We start from the raw sequence: 21,790 nt of genomic DNA on the forward strand, positions 1-21,790 counted from the left end.
TGTTACTTCACCAGAGAAAGTGTCAAGGAGATTTAAAGGTGTCATCAGGACTGCAGATTTTTAGCAATTGAAAAGGTACTGACTAAACTGATATTTGCTTTGGAACAAATGAGGTAGGAAAGCCTTAGTTTTAGTACAAAACTGGAGCAGCCTGGACTGGGGAAACAGGTAGGACCCACTACCTTTATGTGCTTAATAACAAGGAGACATTAGTTTAAGTTCATTACAAAATTACAGGGAGTGAAGAAATACATTTTCACTCAAAAAGTGTTGAATGTTTGAAACATGTACCCAAAAGGATGATTGGGGCCCGACACCTGAAATCGTCTGGTTAAGGGCTTAATATATTCTAAAAAAAATAAACTGCAGGGTTAGGGAACAAGAACTGAGGAAAAGTGAGATTGGCCTAAATAGTTATTAGCTTAAGTACAATGTTGGACTACATGACCCCTTTTTGTGTTCTCTGATTACTGATAATATTTGTTTCTTCTTACAACTATTTAGCCACAGAATTTCACAATGCAGCACTGTATTTTTGGTTAGAAATCAAAGGCAATTATACCAACATCAATTAGGAGATAACCTCATAAACCACATTCATCCCATCATAAGGAATTAATGACACAGGTGGCCTTCTGGCATGTGACCATAAACACCTCAAATCTGTCACTATGTTGTGTTGAAGATAGTGTGATTGACAAAGCTCCAAATGGCAAGTCACCAGATATGCATGGTATTGGTATGCATACAGGAAGGAGTAGCCCTCCCACCACACTGCCAAGTCTGCGGAGTGGTTAGTGTAATGCTTTACAGCGCCAGCTTAAGATTGGGGGTTCAATTCCCGCCACTGGCCGTAAAGAGTTTGCACGTTCTGCCTATGCCCACATGCTCTGGTTTCCTCCCATATTCCAAAGGCGCACAGATTAGGGTTAGTATATTTTAGACATGTGATATTGGCGCTGAAGGCATGATGACACTTGCAAGCTGTCTGAGGCACATTTCAGACTATGTTGATTATTGACTGAAAGCAATGCATTTCCCTCCCCGATTCAATGTAGATATGACAAGAAAGCCATTCTGGTGAAAAGTCAACGTGTAAGGTGGAAGTCGAGGTGCATCTTTCTACAGAAGGTTGCTGACTGCCTGGAGCTTCTTTTCAACATGAAAATAGTAGTCAACTGTATTTCAACCCTAGCAGATGCAACCATTGCACAGCAAATGCCTCAGCTTCCACTGCACACAAACAAAACCCAGTCAACATCAGAGTACTGAAGTTGTAACACAGACCTGTCCTGCAAGCTCAGGTCATTGAGACAGGACTGCAGTGCTGGATACCAGTTTTCAAAACAAGCTAACATGGTATTCCAGCAAATTAATCTTCAATTAGGGTTGCTAGAGCAAACATCCAAGGAAGATGCACCAGAACACAACTGACAACTATGTCTTTACCATTGCTCATTAGCTAGTTACTCTAGCATACCATTACTTGTTACAATACTATATGGCTTGAGATCAGGCCACCTCAGGATCATCCTTCAAATCAATCTGCTGCTTTCTTCACTACATAAGCATCCTTCTATCCAGCCTGGCTACAGCCATAGGGAGAACATTGTAAAGACATAGAAGCAATGGCAAAAGCAAGAAGTCGAGAACTAGGAACACAGCAAAGAGTACAGAGTTTATAATTGAGGCTTTTGGCATTTATGTGGAGATTTGATGTTCGATAAAGGCTGATAAGATTATCTTCAATAATGGCTAAGCGCTTGCCAGATTGATCAGAGGGAAAACTAACAGGAAGGAGAGCATAATGGAAACTGTGGTAGATGGTGGAATGCACGTTCCTTTGATTTTTTTTTTCTTTCTTTAGATGTGGACATTAATGACAGGTCAGTAATTAGTGATCATCTGCCCTGAAGAAGGCTACTCCAATGGCTGAACACAGATATTCCTGCAATTCAGATGAAAACACAATTGAGTTTTCAGAGAGAAGTGCGAACACAATTTCAGCTCAGGATAATGTGACAAAGGTCAATTAGTAGGCTGCGGTGTTTTAATTGTTGTCAGAAGCTGCAGGGATATTAGCAAGTTTTGTTCTGTACTTTGTAGATGAGTGCATCCAGAGTGTGGCAGTGGGAAGAAGAAGCAATGTTCATGCTGACATGAAGGACAAATCCAAAGGGCTGCTTTATCTTTCCTATATCAGCCGAAACGGTTACAACTGAAAGATATTCCAATACATTCTCGACATGCACTTCAGAGATGATAGAAAGGCTATGCAGCATCAGGTGAGACCTTTGTCGTAAAGTACATAGTCTTTCACATACTCCTGTTGTCACATCTGTTAATGCCATCCACGTCCTACAGCTTAAAATAGAAGCTGTTTGCCTGACACAGTACAAATGTAACTTGCTACTTCTCAGTCAAAAACAAATATTGTTGAAATATAATCCAACATGCAGGCACTACGTCTGGCACCTCACTCATCTGTTATGTCCATTCCATCAAGGACCATTTTTTGTGTCTTGTAACAAATAATAATTGCCCACCAACATTTCTTTTTTATGTTCTGGTGCTACACAGCCTCAGCTCACAGTAGATGCAGCAAGCTACCGAAGCTAGAGCTCATCTCTGCATTGAAGTATGCTCCAAAGTGGTCCAAGCATTGAAGCATTGGTGTTTTCCATGATGATGTAGGTATGAACAATACCATCATGCTCATTTGTCCAAGTCCTAATGCAGTGAAGGGTCAGGTGTGAAATCAATAGTTCTCATTCATCACCAGGGGGATTGAGAAGATTTGGTATATCAAAGACTCTTGCAAATTTCTGTAGATATACAGTGGCAGGCATTGACTGGTTGCATCACTCACTGCCTGATATGGAGGCTTCAATGCACACGATCAAGAGTCGTAGACTCAGCCAACTCCATCACAGGCACAATCCACCCCACCAGAAGACACCTTCAAGAGGAAGTGCCTCAAGGTGGCTACGTCCATCACTGGGGACACTCACAATCCAGGACATGGCCTATCCTCGTCGTAACCATTAGCAAGGAGATACAAGAGCCTAAAGAGCCATGCTTAATGTTTTAGGAACAACTGCTTTGCCTCCGCCATTAAATTTCTGAACAGTCTGTGAACGTTACCTCATTACTGTATTCCGCTTGCACTATTTATTCGTGACTCATAGTAATTTTATGCCTTACATTGTACTGCTGCTACAAAACAATAGATTTCATGACATTTCAGAGATAATAAAGCTGATTCTGACAATTTCACAATATTTTGAAGCCTTTCAAAGGCTTCATCCCAACTAGGGAATCGATAACAAATCACTTAAAAAGTTTAGGAAGGAAAGCAGAACATTGGCCTTTATAGTAAGAACAGCTGATAACATAACAAAAGTCTTGCTATATTCTTAATATAATTGGAGCAAAGGTTTTAGATTGAAAGGCAAGAGATTCAACTAAAGATATTAGTTATAACATCTTTTTTTGAAGCATTGTGGTGAACTATCGCCGCAGACAGTGAGGAGGCAGGTGGGGGCAAGACTGGTTCGGGGGATGAGACGTGCTGGGGCATTACAAAGCACAATGTGTTTGAGCTGGGGTCACAGATGGAGTTCGCATCACTACTGGAGGTGGAGTGAACGATTCAGAAAGCAGTCAAGGAGGAAGGGTTTCAATGCCTGTCCACCTATCCTGGGTGCGAGGTTGAATCGCTCCAAATGCTGAGCCAATTTGGTGAGATTGAGAATGGCTTTGGGCTTAGCGGCCCAACCGCATCATAGCACTAGGGTCCAGGTCCTAGAGCGAGGCACTACCTGATGCCTGGACAATTTAAATGTCAGCACAGATAGTCTTGAAGCCAGAGTGTCAAGAACGGAGGCAAGGGTTGGGCTGACTTTGCTCGCTCTCCTTCAAGTATTCATTCCTTTCTCAGAGGCCGTGAAGTGATCCAGTTGCTCCGAGTTTTTGCCTCACTGGCGTGATGAAATGGGAACAAGGCTGGGGCTTACTCCAGCTGCTCTGGAGAGGACCTGGGACTCAGACTGGTTTGGAATGCTGTTGGCTTGCTTCTATTGTTTGCGTGATCTGCATTTTGGTTCTCTCTCTTTCTCTGCACAAGTGTTTGGTCTTTCTTCTTTAAAATTGGGTTATTCGTGTTTCTGGCTGCCTGTAAGCAGACAGATTTCATAGTCTATAATTGATACATTCTTTGATAATAAAATTGCACTTTGAATCTTTGATCGCTGGGAGAGCAGGCTTGTGGTATAAGGGGAGATTAAGCAGAGTTTAATGAAATAAGACAATCTCATTGAATTGCAAAATTCTTATAAGGGACTTGACAAAACAAATACTAACTTATGCCTTCCCTGTCTGGGAGCACCGGTGATCACAGTTTAAATATAAGGAACTGGCCATTCAGGACAGAGATGAGAAGAAATTTCTTTATATAGAGGAAATAAATTTTGGAAGTCACTTCTCAAGACAGGAATAGATAACTTGACAGGTTTTATGATAGTTAAGGGATATACACTCAGTGGCCACTTTATTAGATACAGTAACAGAACCGAGTGTGCTCTTCTGCGGCTGTAGCCAATCAACTTCAAGGTTTGACATGTATTTTCAGTGTTACTCTGCACACATCATTGGCACACCTGTTATAACTCAACAATTTATATTGCTGTTGCCCTCCTGTCAGCTTGAACAGGTATGGCAATTCTCCTCTGTCCTCTCATTAACAAGTATTGATGTTCACTGGACTTTTTTTTGCTATTTGCACCATTCTCTGTAAACTCCAGAGAACATTGTGCGTGAAAATCCCAGGAGATCAGCAGTTTCTGAGATACTCAAACCTGTATTGACAATCATTCCATGGTCAAAGTCCCTTTTGTCATATTCTTTCCCATTCTGATGCTTGATTGGAACAACAATTGAACATCTATTTATTTATTTATTTAGAGATACAACAAGGAATAGGCTCTCTGGCCCTTCGAGCCACACCGTCCAGCAACCCCGATTTAACCTTAACCTGATCACGGGGCAATTTACAATGACCAATTAACATATCTAGTAAGTCTTTGGACTGCAGGAGAAAATCCTTGCCTTCAATGAGGAAGTAGAGACTCCTTAGAAAGGAAGTCAGGTTTGAACTCCAACTCCCTGAGCTGTTTAAAGCACCATGCTAACCGCTACACCACCATGGTGCTCCAACCTCTTGACCATTTCTGCATGCTTTTATCCATTGAGTTGCTGCCACATAATTGGCTGATGAGATATTTGCATTAAGGTGTACTTAATCAAGTGGCCATTGAGCGTAGAGCTAGTGCAGAGAAATGGCAATGAGATGTACAGTCAGCCATGATTTGTATGAATGGCAGGGAAGGCATAAGGAACAAAATGGCCAATTCTTGCTCTTATTTCTCTGTTCTTCTATACTTTCCTTTGGAGAAATACCATATTACATAGGTTAGAGTTAGTGACTATATCAAATTAACATGTAGGAGTGTCATAATACTCAGCATAAAATGCATTTCTAATGTTTTAGATTAGTCTACTTAAATAATTGCTCATTAAATACCAGATATTTTAGCTCCCCACAATGGGAAATCTCCAACTGCAAGTCACTACCCTGTTCTTCAAATGCATGATTTTATGTTTTTCAGTCACACATTTCTTATAGAATCACTGCTACACAGCTAAATTGAAGCAGTCAAATCGACACTAGCATCATAACAGGGCAAACTAGGTATACCTGGAGGTACTAGCTCACTCTCTGACAACTGAGAAACTGCCCATTACCTACACTGAACAATTCAAGAGCATAATAAAACAACAACAGTCAACTTGTATTACTGCAGATAGCGCAAATTATTGTAAGGTATCATCCTTGGAGTAAATATAACATACTTCACAGGATCAAGGACAACAGAACATTGACAAAAAGAAGTAGGATTAACGATCAACTAAAAAGGTAAGTAAATAGGCAGAGGGTTATGGGAAGGGATTTCAGGAACCTAGGGCTATGCAATTGAACATGAAGCTGCTCAGTGGGGCATCAGAAAATAGCAATACATGGAACAGAATTTGAATTCAGAGACCAAGTAAGCTTTGGGCTGGAGGAGGTTTTGTGGATCAATAGTTTAATATCATGGAATTCTCTATTGACACCACTGATGATAATGAAAATAGTCAAAGGCCAAGTAGCACCAAGTGAAGGAGACCACAAAAGGAGCAACATGTGCAGCCTTGCCACCATGGAACACAGTGCAAAAGCCAGTTTTAAACTACCTAGCAGTTCAATCTGAAATTTAATGTTATAAAGAGAAATCTAGCAAAGTATTATCCTACATAAATGCACACCTTAAATGAACGGCAAATCTCTCAAATGCCCTCTATGGCTCTATAATTACAAAATCTAATCACTGTTTCAGTGAGTGGAGAGGCAGAAGGAATGCTGCTTTATTCCTCCATCAATTCAAAATTCCAATTTTTAAATGCATTAGCAAATATATTAAAACTCTCCAAGTCAATAAAAATACAGACTTAAAAAATATCCTTTTTTTCTATGGACTCACTACTCCCAACAAAGCTCTGATGGAAAAAGATTTGGCTTGGAACAGATCATCACTCCTGAGCACAACGTCAGCTAAAAGTTACCATCCAATTGGACCAAATGAGAACAAGCAGTATTGGATTTAGAGAGCATAGATTTTCCAGAACTCCATGGAAGTTACAGAATGAATTATAGGAAAGCTGTGAACATTACAGCAGACCAAGGCTGAACTGTCAAATTACAGGCCTATATACTATGTTTTAATTTAACAAACAGGCACTGCATGCAAACATTATAAATTTTGAGGAACAGCAGATCAAAACAAAGGTTTGGACACACAGGTCACGGTAAGCAAATTTGTAGATTTGATGGTTACAAATCTAGCAAAATTAGCTCACACAAAGGTTTTCTTCGATTTCAGAGCAAGTACTTGACAGAGGTATATCTGACGGACTTTTGAATAAAATTTCACGCTATGATAGTGCAGAAAGATGCCATTTGGCCATACTGGCAAACTAGCACATAATGAAATTTGTATGATACAAGTTTTAGATTTGCACTCCTGGCTGTTGCTGGAAACATTTTTTTAAATCAATAGACATGACTGTGTTGTCTAGAATTAAAACACTTAATAAATGATCATTATGCATATTATTCACCTAAATAAACGGGGTTTATAAGGACTAGGTCTGTATTTATATGTGTGCATGGATAGGGAGTCGGAACTATGATTATGTCCACAACCAGAGAAACAGACTAAATACAGAAGTGTATATTCAACAAATTAACTTAAAAACTGAAGTTCCAATATCAAGGGGATAATTCTGTAAGGGACTGATTGGAATTTTTCTGCAATGAAAAAAAATTCCAACTCTTCCCTCTTTTATGACATTCATAAACAGCTTGAAATGGAAAGTATCAAGAATCATTGCAGGAAGTTATAATTAATGAAGGTTTTATTGCTTGATGATGTTCAATAACACCAAGTTTCATCAAAACAAAAGCACTGGTTCTTCGTAATGTATTTGAATCAACACTAGATCACAGGAATCTAAGCAGCAAAGTGTCATATGCTATGCAGCCATGCAATACACTCCAGCTCAAAGCACACCTCACCTAGTATTCAGTGAGAATAAAAAACAGAAAATGCAGTTTGACCAGAATGTTTCCAACATATTTTGTTTTTAATTCTGGTTTCCAGTGCCTGCAATAGCTTTGCTTTTTTGAGAGGTGCTTCCTAGGAGCAACATCCAGCAGTCAGGATTAGGATAGTAATTTTGATTCAAGATCCTGAGATCAATCCTCAAACCCCACTTTGTACTAACTTAAAACGATGTTTACCAGGTGACATGTAGTCAAACTGCACCCAATTTTTAAGTTAACTCATCCTCAAGGGACAAAAAGAACTGACCAAAATGTCAGTTTACAACGTCAGACACTTAGATTTAATCTAAGCGAAGCAAAATCGAGTAACTGCACAGCAGAAAACAAAACAAGATACTAGTTACAAAAATACTTGATAGCAAAGACTGAATAGAGCTGTCAATTGTCAAGAGAGCAAGGAGAGACTCTGGGAAAATTGTTTTGCAGGAGTACATGGTAGAGTTAGGACAGACAAAAGGAAAACACTCAATACAGTGGAAGAGATCTGAATATTCTATTGGTTGCACAATTGTGTTATTTTTCTCTCTCTCTGCAGTGATTTTGGTCTTTCTTTTTAGTAAATTGGGTTCTTTGGGTCTCTTGCTTTATGGCTGCCTGCAAGCAAACAAATCTCAAAGTGAATAATTTATATATTCTTTGATAATAAATGTACCTTGAATCTTTGAATATTTTGAAAGGGCATCATGATTCTAGTTATAAATGCTCTAGCATGGCCCTTAGTATACCCTGATGAGAAGAGACTCAGAACCTCCTCAAAAGATGTAACCAATGGACTAGAAAAAATGATGACTAAGAAACCAAATGAACACAAATTAAGTTTTTTTTTGTTCATTATGCATATGCATTCTACTGGGGAGTCTTCTGCAAAGGTAAGATATACCAACAGCTTCCCATGACAGACATGCCAACTGGGCTGCAGGAGAAATGGTGCAAGTTATGAGAGGAAACAAGCTGCTATACCACAATAAATGTGATTATCCTCCTGGTAAAGGAAAACAAGCCATCTACACTACAGGGAGTAAAGTATCTCCCACAGCTCCCAGCAGTTGTCCCTCTCCTATCCAATAATTCATTTGGAAGGTAATTTTAAATTCTTACTGAAGTGTGCGTTAGATCGAGAGCAGCAGAAGTGCAGGCAACCACTTTGGCTGTTAGCATACTGCTGAAAGGTTCGATTGTGCCTCAGTCCCTGGCCAAAGTACTATTGGAATAAGGGCAGAGCAGCTGGTGATGGCGAGTAATTCAATGAAGTCAAAAGAAACTGCAAATTCCGAAATCTGGAACAAAAATAAAACTGAAAGCCATCAGAAGGTCAAACAGCACCTGTGGAAGCAAGAAGTACAAGTCAATGTTTTGGGTTGAGATCCTGTATCAGGACTGATCAACTATTTAAAGTAGATCTGTCACGATGCAACCTGAAACAGTGGCACATATCTTATGCCTCCACAAATTCTGCCTGACCCACCGAGTTCCTCCAGCATTGCTTTTTGTAAATAGAGTGGATTTCAGTTAATTAAGCCATTAGTTAATTTGGACAGCTACTTATTTGGGACAACTCTTAAAGAACAAAAACAAATTGAGAAAATAGCCAGGGGTTCCTTCATTTGAGACACTATACTGCTTAATTGTGACAGGAAACTGCTGCTGAACATTTCCTAACGAGCATCAGTCATGTGCACATTGTGTGGCCGTTAGACACTACACCATGCTTAGAACGACCAGTTTTTAAAATAGCATCATTTGCAAGTTTGTGATCAAAAAAGGAGTCATTTTTGTCACTAAAGGTTGGTGAGTAATAAACAGCAAGATAATTCAGAACTATTTTGCTTACCGCAGTTTCAAGCATTCACTCTTTCAGATGCCAAAACCAGCCAGGAGTGAAAATGGAACAAGTTAGGAACTATGAAGGATTTGAAGGTAACAACAATCATCTTGACTGTTACAATTGAAATGAAGATTTGGAGGATGCAATCGAATACATTGTGTGAAGGCCGTCCATTATCTGCACTAGGTGTTTGCACTGATTGTTTATTTACAGAAATCAAAAGAACACGGCAGCATACACTGACTGAATTCTCCGTCAATAGGTTTTAAAAAGTAATACAGTTTTATAGTACCGTAGTCTTGTTCTAATTTATTCAGTTAAATGGCAATTTGTCTTTTTCATTCCTTTTTAAAATATTACCACAAATTTTTGGCTAATTGAGGCAGATGCTAAAATGTACTGGTCCCAATGTGTCCCATTTAACTGGAATCCACTGCAATTCGATTACCTGCTATACATCCCAGTCTGGTAGTTTTCTTCAACAATGTACTGAAACAAAGCCTGAAAAGCTAAAATAATTTCCATACTGGTATACAAGAGTGATTCACACCTGAAAGTGACTGGCAACTTTCCTGATTGATTCAAACCCCAAAAATTCTTAATTTTCCAGAAAAGACACAAATCAATATTTGGATGCAAAGCAAGCTAAATGTGTTATATAATTTAAATTATAGGGATTAGAATCTATAAGAAAGGGAAAATCTAATTTCAGCCGGATTACATTTTTATGAAACATTAATGAATGGGAGAGGATTGATAAATGCAGCAAAGCATGTTGTGTATACAGATTCTACAACATGTGGTTAATTGTTCTTTTTACAGCTGGATGCTAATACAAGGTGAGATCCAGATGTTAGCATTATGATCACTGCTCTGTTCTCTAAAATGGCAGTTAAAATTCAATACATCATCCACCACAACTTTCACCATCTCCAAAGGGATCCTACCACTAAACATATTGCCTTCCTTTTGCCTTCCCCCACACCACTCTCCACTTTCCACAGGGATCACTCCCTTCACAAATCCCTTGTCCATTTGTCCCTTCCAGCACTCATCCCTGCAAGCAGCTTAAGTGCTACACCTGCCCATTCACCTCCTCCCTCATCTCCATTCAGAGCCCCAAACAGTCCTTACAGGTGAAGCAACACTTCACCTGCAAATTTGCTGGGTTCAGTACTCCCAATGCAGCCTCTCTTACATTGCAGAGACAGTCGTTTATTGGGGGACTACTTCATTGAGCACCTTGACTCCATTTGCCAAACATGGAACTTCCTGGTGGCCCAACATTTTAATTCCAATTCCCACCTTGACATGTCAGTCCATGGGCTCTTCTTGTGCCGAAATGAGGCCATCCTTAGGGTAAAGGAGCAACACCTTCCTTATATTCCAGCTGGGTAGCTTCCAACCTGATGGCATGAATATTAATTTCTCCTTCTGGTAATTTTTCCCCTCACCTTCCCCTCTTTTTCTATTCCCCACTCTGGCCTTTTGTCTCTTATCACCTGCCTATTACTTTCCCCTGGGTCCCTTCCTCCTACAGTCCACTTTCCTGTCCTTTCAGATTCCTTCCTCTCTAGCCCTTTACCTTTCCCACCTACTTGGCTTCACCTATCACTAAGCTAGCCTCCTTCCCCTCCCCCCCACCAGCTTTTTATTCTGGTGTCTTACCCCTTCCATTTCAGTCTTGAAGAAGTGTCACAGACCAAAACATCAACAGTTTATTCATTTCATAAGTGTATCAAAGGTCGTAATACAGGAGTGAGACTGAAAATTTTGGGTGAGGTGTAACAACACTCTCTCACTCAATGTCAGTAAGACCAAGGAACAGATTGTAGACTTTAAGTTCCTGAGTGCCACTATCCCAGAGAACCTGTCCATCATACAAAAAAATTGCGAAGAAAGCACGACAACACCTCTACTTCCTCAGGAGTTGACGGAGATTCTGCATGTCATCAAAAACCTTGGCAAAGTTCTACAGACGTGTGGTAGAAAGTGTACTTACTGTCTGCATTACAGCCAGGTATGGGAACACCAATATCTTTGAGTGGAAAATCCCACAAAATGTAGTGGATTTGGCCCGGTACATCATGGATAAAACCCTCCCCACCATTGAGCACATCTACATGAAATGTTGCCGTATGACAGCAGCATCCAAAGACTCTCACCACCCAGACAATGTTCTTTTCTCGCTGCACCCTTCAGGTAGAGTGTACAAGAGCCTCAGGATTCTCATCACCAGGTTCAAGAACATTTACTATCCCTCAACGATCAGGCTCTTGAACAGAAGGGGATAACTACACTCATTTAAGGACTCTTTAATGCTTGTTATTTATTGCTATTTATTCATTACCTCAGTTTACAGATTCTGTTTACAGTTAGTATTCTATAGATTTGCTAAGTATGCCCACAGAAAATGAAACTCAGAGTTGTATATAGTGACATGCATGTACTCTTAATTTTACTTTGAACTTTGATTTCCATAGATGTTGCCTGACCTGCTGAGTTCCTCCAGCATTTTGTGTGTTGGTCTAGGTTTTCAGTATCTATAAACTTTCTCCAGTTAAGATTCCTGCAGAGAAGCTACAGTTTTGCAGGTGACAAAATTTTTTAGGTGAAGTGAACATGAAGAGCACAGTAACAACAAAGGTGCAATATACAGATTTTAAAGAGATGTGAAGTACTATATTGTGCAAGCAATTAGAACAGAAAATAAGAAAAAAGTACTTTCTAAGCATAGAAGATAGACCTGGTGCTTCAAGTGTACATAATGTTGAAGGCATAAGGCCATATAAAAAGGTACATGGAATACTAGGCTTTATATAGTAAAAGGTACAAAATAATTTTTTTAATATAAACTGTGAATTATTCACCCACTGAGGTAATGTGTACAATTCTGAGGATTTCTCGTCACAGGCATGATAGGGTTCAAAGAAGGTTATTGGCAGCATGGATACCAGAATTTAGATGAACAAGATGAAATCTGCAGATGCTGGAAATCCAAGCAACACACACAAAATGCTGGACAAAGTCAGCAGGCTAGGCAGCATCTGTGGAAAAGAGCATAGTTGACTTTTCAGGTCGAGATCCTTCATCTGAACTGAAGAAAAAAAGATGAGGAGTCAGAGTTAGAAGGTGGAGGGAGAGGAAAAAAAACACAAGGTGATAGGTGAAACCGGGAAGGGGGGGGGGGGTGTGAAGTAAAGAGCTGGGAAGTTGATTGATAGAAGAGATAGAGAGCTGGAGAAGGGGAATCTAATAGGAGAGGACAGAAAGGCATGGAAGAAAGAAAAAAGGGGGGGGGGAAGGGCACCAGAGGGAGGTGATGGGCTGGTAAGGAGATCAGGTGGGAGGAGTTCATCCTCAGGGTCCCCTCAAATATTTCACCTTTCACCCTTAACCTCTGCTCTCTCATCTCACCGAAACTCAACATTTTGTGATATATATGTACAATGTCTGAAATACATCTTATGGAAATGTTTGTTTGATGAACTTCAATAAAAAATTAAATTACAAAAAAAGAAACTCAGTAGAAAAAGCCTGATTGCATTCAGCCTACCTACACCCCTCATAATTTTGCATACCTCTATCAAATCTCCCCTCATTCTTCCATGCTCCATGGAATATAGTCCTAACCTATTTAATTTTTCACTATAACTCAGGTCCTCAGTTACCAGCAACATCCTTCTAAATTTTTTTCTGTCCTCTTTAATCTTGTTGATACCTTTCCTGTAGGTAGGTCAGCAGAACTGCACACAATACTCCAAACTTGGCCTAACCAATGTCTTATACAACTTCAATACAATATCCCATCTCCTGCACTCAATACTTTGATATCCAAAGGCCAATGTGCCAAAAGCTCTCTTTATGAACCTATCTACCTATGACACCATCTTCAAGGAACTGCGGATCTGTATTCCCAGATGCCTGTTTTATGTTAAGCAGCAAATGAGAGGAAAGGGAACATCAATGTTTCAGGATGAAACTGCGCAGAACTCGATGCAGGGTTTTGACCTGAAACATTAAGTGCTCAGGATTGTTCACTTCAGAAGAAACATTAATTAATGACAGCTTTTTGCAAAAGAAATAGAACTAGGGCTTTTTTAAATGTAAAGTTATGATCTAAAAAAGGTAATATAAATGTAGAATCAGAGTGGTTACAGCTCAGGAAGTCAATAAGTCACTCATGTCTGTGCCAGTTCTTAGCCAAAGTAACTGAATCCACATCCAGCCACTTCTCCAGGGTCTTTCAAATGTTCATTATCCTAAATTTACGCAATTCCCTCTTGAATATTGCAGTGAACCTGCCTGCCCCACAAGGCATACATTCTAGATTCCAACCAGAGGTTGCATTACAAAATTTTTTCCTGCCTCTATCCACTCAGCAGAAGCCCTTTATCATTCTTCTACCATCTCTCCATTTTTATTTACACTTTAATTCTGCCTTGCAGCCTGAATGGCCAACTCTTGCTTCTTGTTACATCCTTGAAAAATCCAGCAAAGACAGTACAGCAAAAATAAACAGTATGAATGTGCTCAATTAAAGTGAGAGACAGCAACAGAAAATATGAGTCTTTGCATTTCTGGCATTGGCACAAATGCAAGAACATGCATCAGAATAATTATGAACTACGATGGCTACAAAAATGCAAGCAAACTGTCCAACTAAAATGAATGTATGTCACCAAAGACACTCGCAAACTGATGAACCATGGAGAGCAATCTAACTAACTGCATCACCATCTGGTATGGGGAAGTGGAGGAGAGAGAGAGGGTGTTACTGCACAGAACCAACATAAGCAGCAGAGAGTTGTAAGCTTAGTCAGCTCTATCATGGGCACTAGCTTCTGTAGTACACAGGACATCTTCAGAGAGCGATGTCTTAAAAAGGCAACATCCATCAATAAGAACCCACATCACAGGTCATGCCTTGTTTTCATTGCTAATATCAGGAAGGAGGTACAGAAACGTGAAGGGACACACTCAACAATTCAGGAACAGCTTCTTCCTCACTGCCATCCAAAATTGAATGGTCATTGAACCCATAAACAACACCTCTCTACTTATTTCTATTTTTGCACTACTTAGTTAATTTAACTATTTAATGTATATACCTACTGTAATTCACGGTTTTTATCTATTATCATGTATTGTAATGCACTGCTGCCGCAAAGATAACAAATTTCACGACATATGCTGGTTATGTTAAACCTGATTCTGATTGCGTACATACAAAGCTATTAAAATATTAACAGAAAACGCTGCAAAACGTATCACCATCGACAGAGAGAAGTTAATATCAACTATAACCCCTGCTCAATTCACTCTATAGACCTGTCATGAGAACCGCTGCTTAATTCGCATTCGCGTTCAAGTTAGGGCAACCTCTAATGCTGAAGATAACCTTACACCCAATGCGGAAAGCGGTGCTTATCTCAGAAAGAAAACTTCAGTTGTCAAGTGAAACAAGTGAGTGAAGGGAGGGCCGCCCGGGTCTTGCAGCAATTGGAGCTGCAGCTCTCAGGAGCCGCCAGAAGGGCCGAGGCCGGGGAAAGGCCGGGGCCGGGTCCCCCCCAGGTGTGTCTCGCCCTGCCTTCACCATGATGAGGCAGATCAGCCGCGACCCCCCACCCCCCACCGCCGCCCACACTTACATTCCTCCAGTGTCGGTCGGCCTCCCTCTTGCCCCACATTACACCATCTCCATGCATCCTCGCTGAGCTCTTTCTGCGCTCGGGCCGGCCAGCCCACCCCGCCCCCTCCCCCCAAGCCTCCAGCCTCGCTGACCAACGCCGCGATGCCTGACAAGAGGTCCTCGCTGCACAGGGCGCCCTACCTGCTCGGGAGCTTGTGACCGGGGACGGAGCAGGCCCCGAACGCGACCAGTGAGCCGTACGCAATTTCCTGGAGAACTTGTTGCTGCGGAGCCATCTCAGGCCCGGCACCGGCAGCCGCGCTGCTCCATGCGCGCATGCGTAACCCCGCCCCGATTGTCCGGCCCCTCCGCGGGCTCCCAGCTCGGCGCATGCGCGGTGTCGGGAGACCGGCGATGGCGGCGTCTGGTGAGTGTGCGCGTGCTCGGAGGGAGAGGAGGCGGAGGAGGCGATGGAATGGCCGCTGCGGTTCGGGGAGGAGGGATGAGGAGATAGATTGGGTGGGGATTGTGATGCTGGGGATATAAGGAGGAAAGGGAAGACCAGAAGGGGAGATTGAAATCTGCAGGGAAAGTGAGGGACTCAAATTTAACAGATGCGTGATTGAAGAGTTTTGACCTGCAGGACGTTCGAGTGACTGAAGTGTGTTTAACATCATTCTATGCAGATAATTAGTGTTGTCTTAAAGTCTTAACACAAAATAACGTTTACTGGGGTAAAACTGAAGATTTATTTGCCTGGTCATTAAATCCCCTTTTTAAGCTCATCAACCAATCCGATGTTTAGTGCTAAAAAACTGTAAGGGACACACTCAGTTGACACTGTTAAATACCAACACAAAACCTATTTATTTAACTTTGCTTTTAACTTGTGATGATACAGTGTTTACTGACCACAAAGTTGTAAACTCAGACGAAGACTTTAAGCCCTATTGAATATAAATAGCCATGACTACTCTCACTAAAGGGACATTATACTGTAACTACCCAATCTTCAAAGACTAGCTTACTTCCCCACTTATACTCCATAGCGAGATGAGCTGCCAATACTTAGGAATCGAACGGCATGTGTCCTCTCTCCACCAAGGAAAAGATACTTCCAGCTAACAAAGTAGTTTAAAACAAAGTTCAAAGTAAATTTATTATCGAAGTATACAACCATATATCCATATATCACCATATACAACTGGAGATACATTTTCTTGCAGGCATATACAATAAATTAAATAACCATAATAGAATCAGTGAAAGACCGCATGAACAGGGTGGGTAACACATGTAAAATAAAGAAAAGAAATAATAAATATCGAGAACATGAGATGAAGAGTCTTTGAAAGTGAGTTCATAGGTTGTGGGAACAGTTCATTTATTTTCAGTGATGCACATTCAAATCTGTACAACATTCTTAAGACACATTTAAAACTCTCAGAGGATTTCTACCTTAAGCATTTCCAAATTACAAACTATTTCTAAAACACAAATAATTTCTAAGACACAAGGCATTTCTAAAACACATATACAATTCCTGTAAACTAAGAAGATTTACTAACAATACAGGCGAATGAATCGTTCCTTGCAGAAACTGAAACCAGAGGAATGGATTCTAGTTCACCCTGTGTTTCTATTCTTCTTCTTGATATTCCTTAACTATTCCTAATAAGCCTGAACTGCTCTCTACATTTACACAGTGACAACTCTCTGATACCTCCTCTTATTTACCCCTTGATCATGACTCCACTAAGGAGGACCAGGCCACTGTCTCCTATACCATCACCAACCTTATCAGCTCTGGGGATCTCCCATCCACTGCCACCAACCTCATAGTTCCCACACCCCACACTTCCCGTTTCTACCTCCTACTCAAGATCTGCAAACCTGCCTGTCCAGGTAGACCTATTGTCTCAGCTTGCTCCTGCCCCACCGAACTCATCTCTGCATACCTTGACGCTGTTTTATCCCCCCTTGTTCAATCTCTTCCCACCTATGTTCGTGACACTTCTCATGCTTTGAATTTTTTCGATGATTTTAAGTTCCCTGGCCCCCACCGCCTTATTTTCACCATGGACGTCCAGTCCCTATATACCTCCATCCCCCACCAGGACAGTCTCAAAGCTCTTCGCTTCTTTTTGGATTCCAGACCTAACCAATTCCCCTCTACCACCACTCTCCTCCATCTAGCAGAATTAGTTCTTACTCTCAATAATTTCTCCTCTGGCTCTTCCCACTTCCTCCAAACCAAGGGTGTAGCCATGGGCACCCACATGGGTCCCAGTTATACCTGCCTTTTTGTTGGCTTTGTGGAACAGTCCATGTTCCAAGTCTATACAGGTACAGGTCCCCCTCTTTTCCTTCGCTACATCGACGACCGCATTGGCGCTGCCTCCTGCTGAGCTCGTTGACTTCATTAACTTTGCCTCCAACTTTCACCCTGCCCTCAAATTTACCTGGTCCATTTCTGACACCTCCCTCCCCTTTCTTGATCTTTCTGTCTCCATCTCTGGAGACGGCTTATCTACTATAAACCTACAGACTCTCATAGGTACCTGGACTATTCCTCTTCCCACCCTGTCTCTTGCAAAAATGCTATCCCCTTCTCACAATTCCTCCGTCTCTGCCGCATCTGCTTTCAGGATGAGGCTTTTCATTCCAAGATGAAGGAGCTGTCTTCCTTTTTTAAACAAAGGGGCTTCCCTTCTTCCACCATCAACTCTGCTCTCAAACGCATCTCTCCCATTTCCTGCACATCTGCCCTCACCCCATCTGCCCGCCACCTCACTCGAGATAGGGTTCCCCTTGTCCTCACCTACCACCCCACCAGCCTCCAGGTCCAACGTATAATTCTCCGTAACTTCCACCACCTCCAACAGGATCCCACTACCAAGCACATCTTTCCCTCCCCCCCCCCCTTTCTGCTTTCCACAGGGATCGCTCCCTACGCGACTCCCTTGTCCACTTGTCCCCCCCATCCCTTCCCACCGATCTCCCTCCTGGCACTTATCCCTGTAAGCGGAACAAGTGCTAAACCTGCCCTTACACTTACTCCCTCACCACCATTCAGGGCTCCAGACAGTCCTTCCGGGTGAGGTGACACTTCACCTGTGAGTCAGCTGGTGTGATATACTGCGTCTAGTGCTCTCGGTGTGGCCTTTTATATATTGGTGAGACCCGACCTAGACTGGAAGACTGTTTTGCTGAACAGCTATGCTCGGTCCGCCAGAGAAAGCAGGATCTCCCAGTGGCCACACATTTTAATTCCGCGTCCCATTCCCATTCTGATATGTCTATCCATGGCCTCCTGTACTGTCAAGGTGAAGCCACACTCAGGTTGGAGGAACAACACCTTATATACCGGCTGGGTAGCCTCCAACCTGATGGCATGAACATTGACTTCTCTAACTTCTGTTAATGCCTCTCCTCCCCTTCCTACCCCATCCCTGACATATTTAGTTGTTTGTTTTTTTTTCACTCTCTGCCCATCACTCTGCCTGTTCTCCATCTCCTTCTGGTGCCTCCCCCCCCCTTCCCCTTTCTTTCTCCCAAGGTCTCCCGTCTTATGATCCTTTCCCTTCTCCAGCTCTGTATCACTTTCGCCAATCACCTTTCCAGCTCTTAGCTTCATCCCACCCTCTCTGGTCTTCTATCATTTCGCATTTCCCCCTCTCCCCACTACTTTCAAATCTCTTAGTACCTTTCCTTTCAGTTAGTCCTGATGAAAGGTCTCAGCCCGAAACGTCGACAGTGCTTCTCCTTATAGATGCTGCCTGGCCTGCTGTGTTCCACCAGCATTTTGTGTGTGTTGTCTACATTTATAGTTGTTCTTTCATAGCTTCTTGAACTGAGCAACTTAGCTTGTCTGTTTTGAAACAAGCTAAGTTAAATAGCCCATATCCTGCACTCTTGAGCGCCAGTAAACCGGCTGCAGTGAACTTTCCACAGACAGTGCACCTGCTATGTAGGTGCATTTTTGATGGGTTTTACTTTTATTGCTTTCAAGAAGGAGCTAGATAGGTATCTTACGGATAGGGGAATCAAAGGATATGGGGACAAGGCAGGAACCGGGTATTGATAGTAGATGATCAGCCATGATCTCAAAATGGCGGTGCAGGCTCAAAGGGCCGAATGGTCTACTTCTGCACCTATTGTCTATTGTCTATTTGCAATGGTGTGTTTTAACTTCAAGCTGATTACTGCTTGCCATTCACATTTAAGAACTGAAGACTGATTTCTGTTTGTGGCCAGAAATTAAACAAAGGAATATTAGTTATACAATTACTTACAGTTGCTGCTGTGTTTAGAAAGCGAGCTTTGCAAAACGTCAGACTCCCTGTTCCAGGAAATGAATATCCATCACAAATTAACTTTTTTTTTGTCTTGTATTATCATGTTTGTGCTTTATCCCATTGTCAAGCTCTTTGAACTACATCGTTTATATGGACAGTGCTCTATAAATATTAGTATTATTTTATTTTTATTTTTTCTCTGCTCAAGCTGGTAAAACCTGAGGTATGGGCATAGCCAAGCATGCTCATTTCTCAATTGTTAGGAACTTTCAAACTTTCCTAGTGGTGTTTAGTATTGTGGCTTTCAGGAGATTTGCCTAAATATTGCTGTGTAGGCCTAATTGTTTAATGCTATTGTGTAGTGACTTTGGAATGTACCAGTTGCAGATGTTATTATTGGGGCAAAGTATTCCATGTTCATGTTCCATAGTCTTTCAATTTCCTCTTTTAATTCAGCATATTTTTGGTGTTTTTCATTTATTGATTTCTGTATGTTATGTGTGCTTGCATTGGCTATATCTATTAAGTAAGTTGTTCCTGCTTGTTTATCCTGTAATATTATATCCGGATGGTTATCATGGAATGTCCTATTTGTAATGGTGGATCGGTCATAATATAATTTGTCGGACTTGGAAACTGGATCAGACCGTATTTATAATAAGGTATAATTGTCAGAGAGTGGTGGAAACATAATCCTTGACAGTATTAAAGAAATCTCTAGAAAGACATTTAAATTGTCTTTCACAAACACAACAAAGTCTGCAGATGCTGGAAATCCAAAGCAACGGCTACTAAACGCTGGAGGAATTCAGCAGGTCAGGCAGCATCTATGGAAAAGAATTAAACAGTTGATGTTTCAGGCTGAGACCTTTCTTCAGGATTGAGAAGGAAGGGGGCAATGCCAGAATAAAAAGGTTAGTGGAGGGGGAAAGAGACTAGCCTAAAGGTGAAGCCAGTATATCCTTCCTCAAGTAAGGAGACCAGAGCCGCACATAGTACACCAGGGGCAGTCTGACCTGTGCAGTTGCAGCATAATCTCCCTGCTCTTAAATTCTTAAACCAGGGTAACACCTATGTATCCCAGGTCCCATCACGGTTCAGGTGGAGCCCGTCCCATTGGTACAGCTCCCTCCTTCCTCAATACTGGTGCCAATTTCCCATGAATTCTAACCCACTTCTCCCACACTAATCCTTGAGCCACACATTTAACTCTCTAAATTTCTTGACCCTATGCCAATTTGTACGTGCCTCAGGTAGTAATACAGAGATTACCACCTTTTTGGTTCTGCTTTTTAATTTAGTCTCTGGCTGCTCAAATTCCCTCAGCCGAACTTCTTTCAAAGTTCTACCCACGTCGTTGGTACCCACATGGACCATGACAACTGGATATTTCCCCTCCCACTGCAAATTCCTCTGCGTCCAGGTGCAGGTCGGTGGGACTAGGCAGAAAAATGGTTCGGCACAGCCAAGAAGGGCCAAAAGATCTGTTTCTGTGCTGTAATGTTCTATGGTTCTATGAATCCAGGTGGGTGGGAAAGCTCAAGGGCTGGAGAAGAAAGAATCTGATAGATGAGGAGAGAAAATTGTCAAGGGAAAGAAGGACACACACAAAGCTGAATGAGGAGTGACCTGAGGATGATGGACTGACTAGCCTGTTTCCATCCTGTATGGATCTCGAGTGCACATGATTGGAGATACCAGACTGACTAATATAGGCCAAAGTTAGCATGGGTTCCTTGAAGGGAAATCTTGCCTGACAAATCTATTGGAATTTTTTATGGAAATAACAGGCAAGATAGACAAAGGGGAATCGGTGGATGTCACTTACTTGGATTTTCAGGAGTCCTTTGACAAGGTGCTTAACAAGATAAGGGCCAATGGTATTGCAATAAATTTACTAGCATGGATAGAAGATTGGCTAACTGGCAGGAGGCAAAAATGGAAATAAAGGGAACCTTTTTTGGTTGGCTGCCAGTGACAAGTGATGTTCCGCAGGGATCAGTGTTGGGACTGCTTTTTTTTGACATTATTTGTCAAAAATTTGAATGATGGAATTTATGGCTTTGTGGCCATGTTTGTAGACGACAGGAAGATAGGTGGAGGGAGCAGGAAGTCTGCAGAAGGACAGACAGATTAGGAGAATGGGCAAAGAAGTAGCAGATAGCGTATGGTGCATGACTATGCACTTTAGTTGCAAGAATAAAGACATCGGCTATTTTCTAAACAGGGATCCAATTCAGAAATCAGAGGTGCAAAGGGTCTTGGGAGTCCTTGTGCAGGATTCCCTGAAGGTTAACCTACAGATAGAATCGGTA

The 21,790-nt window shown here is 41.6% G+C and overlaps 2 protein-coding genes across 6 annotated transcripts in view; one reads left to right on the forward strand and one right to left on the reverse strand.

Annotated features, from left to right (window-relative positions):
- The window catches only part of asb7 (ankyrin repeat and SOCS box containing 7), a 69,431-nt gene extending 53,896 nt beyond the window's left edge, over positions 1–15,535 (reverse strand). For both annotated transcript variants that reach the window (XM_073032984.1, XM_073032985.1), the window contains exon 1: positions 15,379–15,535. The gene's annotated coding sequence lies outside the window, so the exon portion shown is untranslated. The remainder of the gene's footprint in view (positions 1–15,378) is intronic.
- Positions 14,937–21,790, forward strand: part of lins1 (lines homolog 1) — a 49,148-nt gene continuing 42,294 nt past the window's right edge. For 2 of the 4 annotated variants that reach the window (XM_073032978.1, XM_073032983.1), the window contains exon 1: positions 15,552–15,604. The gene's annotated coding sequence lies outside the window, so the exon portion shown is untranslated. Of the gene's footprint in view, positions 15,012–15,551; positions 15,605–21,790 lie in introns of those variants that run through there. The other 2 variants (XM_073032979.1, XM_073032981.1) reach the window with 2 other exon arrangements.

The sequence above is a fragment of the Hemitrygon akajei genome, chromosome 30 (assembly GCF_048418815.1).
Source record: "Hemitrygon akajei chromosome 30, sHemAka1.3, whole genome shotgun sequence".
Classification (NCBI taxonomy): Eukaryota; Metazoa; Chordata; class Chondrichthyes; order Myliobatiformes; family Dasyatidae; genus Hemitrygon; species Hemitrygon akajei.